Consider the following 3,275-nt stretch of genomic DNA (forward strand, 5'->3'; position numbering starts at 1 on the left):
CAGTTTGGTGAGAATAACAGAAACAAATTTTTCTCTTCATTTTGTTTTTGTTCTTTTTTTCTTTTGCTGTTTATGGAGTCCTGTTTTAAATATGCCACATTTGTGCAGACTTCCTGCTACTCTTTAGGAGTGAATGTCAGTTTTAATGGATTTAGGTTTGTTCTTTTTTACTTTTTGCTACTATGGAAGTTATGTGTACATATTTTTGTATACATATGTTCTAGGTTGCCTACAGAAAGAAAAGCAATTTGTTGAGTAAGCACAAGTATAAGGGAATGTTATATAAATGTTAAATAAATCCTGTTTAAATAGCATATCTTTATTGTCTATGATAAATAATAAAGATTTTATTCATATAACATATAAATTAATATGTTCTTAATTTAGTTTTATGTACTTGCTTTTTATCTCATATGCATAATACAAACACTTCATATCTTTAGTACAATTCCATTATAGCTGTATAAAGGTACCTGTAGCACTGTTCTAAATTTTGTAACTGATTTTGTACTTATTACCCAATCTGGAAAAAAATTTTCTAATATTTTATCAGAGGTCTTCCAGAAATACATTTTCATGCCATTGGAGATCTCTGTAGGTGACTTTTGCTTCAGGGGTCAGCTTCTAGCTGAGCCTGTTGAGGATCTATGTGTAAATATTTGACTAAGGTTATTTTATTTCTGTAAATGTGGTTAATATTTCTGAAACTGCTTTAAATACATATTGCATATGGTATTTTATTTCTGTAGATGTGGTTAATATTTCTGAAACTTCTTGAAATATATATTGCATGCAGGCAACAATGTGACTTCTGAAGACAAGTGTAATTTTTTGTCTCGTGTTTCAAGGTCAAAATCTCAACACTATAAAACTCTACGTCTTACATGCATTCATTTGCCGTCATGCTAAATTAGGATTTTTTTTAATTAGAGAGGGAAGAGTTTGTTGATTTATCTGTATTGCAGTAAATGTTGGCAAAGATTTTGCCAAGGATAGACAGAATCACTGCAGTAATTGCACAGTGGCAGAGCCTGCACACTGTCTGTTCCTACAGTTCTGCACATGTAGCATACATCACTCTAGAGTGTTGTGACCACCCACGGGTGGACCAGGAACAAGGATTTTCCCTCCAGAAACCAGAGTTGTCACTGCTAGCTTGCACTTCAGCATTGCAGCAGGTGCCATCCACCGGGGATGCAGATGTTCTGCATAGTCCCTGTGGCACTTACAACAAGTCCTGCTTTCCAGGGAAAAGTATTTAAATCTTTTTGTACCTGATTTAAATTTGAAGTACTCTGGCCATTTGTCTCTCCTATGTAAATAGAAATTCTCAATCACTACACTGGTGAAATACTGCAAGTAGAAACTATAAAAGTAGTGGCCTTCAGACGTAGAGCTGGACCATAAATAAGGTTTGTCTGGACCTCTCCCAGCAGCAGGTCTGTAAGTCCTCAGCCTTCTAATGGCAGAGCCCATGTTTCTTATCATCCTCCTGTCCCTGCACAGCAATTGCACCATGCTCCATATGCAGCTGGCAGGGCTGGAGGTCACCTACTTCTTCCTGAGGAACATGATTCCCAAAGCACAGCAGGCAGCACTGAGTCCTGCACTGGCACTCAAAATGACATCTTTCAACCACATATGGCAGAAAAGAAGGCAGTACTGCTCTCAGCATGAGGAGAGCATGGGGAGATACATGTTTGTTAAACAGGCTGTCTAGAACTGGATCTGAACTCAAGCAATGGATTACAACTAAAATTAAGATGCCATCCTTGACACTGAGGTTGCTATAAATTCAGAAGGATCTTTTTCCGACCAAATTCTATTTACGAAATTACTTTTTCAGGTAAAATGTGAGTCAACTGGTGGATCTACATGCTATCACATGGACTGCAGATCTTTTTAATGGCTTTTGGAAATCTGGACCACAAATTATTAAAGACGTTACTTTTACAAACTAAATGGAAAATTACATTTGCACAGAAATTTTATTTTCCTTCATCCAACATACCTCCAGTTCTAAGCAGTTTAGAGAAAAGTCTGTGCTTATTCTCAACACAATCTTGTTTCTGTGTGCCAAAGTACAGAGGATTTCCAGGCCCCCACCCAGGGGAGATAAGAGCACACCTTAGAGGAAGTGGCAGATGGACCAGGTGAAACCATGACGTATTTCCCTCTCATGCAGCAGAACTATGTAACTTCTTACTCACAAGCGAAACTATGGATCCTTTTTTGGCACTTAGTGCTCTCTAGATTTGATAAGAAGGATACTGCCTGGTCCTCAGAATGAGTAACATCAGCCAGACTTGCTTGAGCAAAAATCTGCAAGCATATTTAGGTGCAGGCAGCTGTCTTCCTCCTCATTGCATGATGCAATCCCAAACACTGGCAGGGGTGACAGAGCTGCCCTTTACCAACTTGTCTTTTCAGGTTTCCATGTAAGATACATATCTACAAGGGCTTGATCTGATAATACTTATGAAAAAAAGCCTTGTTGCACTCAGCATGTGGAAGTTGTAACCTGTAACCAAACAGATGTATTGAAATCCCTAATTAGGACAAAAGCTGTGCATTACAAATTGGTAATTTTCAAAATACTGCATGAAAGAGATGCATTTGAATGGAGCATAGTTAACACAAAAACTGGTTTTGATGATGAAGGGTCTCATAAGACTGAGTGGGTAGAAAGATGGCAGGTGAGCAGTCACAGCTCACTGTGGCCTGAACACGGTGTGTAATGGCAGCCAAACATGTCAACAGACATGTCAACACACATGGGACATAGTCAGAAAATGGACTGAAAGCAGGAAAGAAAATTATGCTTTATCACTCTCTGACACAGGAAAGAGAACTGCATTTTATAATCTTTAAAATGTAGCATCTAGAGCAGAATGAACTGCAGCCTCTCTCTCTCTCTCTCTCTCTCTCTCTCTTGCAGAGCATTAAAGAACAGTGAAGGGCAAAAAAACCAGTTAGGTGGTTGAAGCAGCTGCCTTAAGGGAAACACTAACAGGTTTTGGACTTTTCAGTGTGGAGAGGAGAAGGCTGAGGGGGAAATGGCAGATAATTTCAGTTTCACAAAGCTAGTGGGGAAAGTGAGTGAAAAACTGCTGCTCACAAGGTCCCATAGGTGAAATTCTAAACAGCATCTCCTATTGCTACTTTGCCCTCTTTCCTCAGAAACAGCACAGAGTTTGGAAGCACCACAAGTCCAAAGCAGTAGGGTGTTTCTTCTCTCTGGGTCTGTAGATTGTATTTTGATTGTTATCCAGGGG

This window comes from Catharus ustulatus, chromosome 1 (assembly GCF_009819885.2).
Source record: "Catharus ustulatus isolate bCatUst1 chromosome 1, bCatUst1.pri.v2, whole genome shotgun sequence".
Lineage (NCBI taxonomy): Eukaryota > Metazoa > Chordata > Aves > Passeriformes > Turdidae > Catharus > Catharus ustulatus.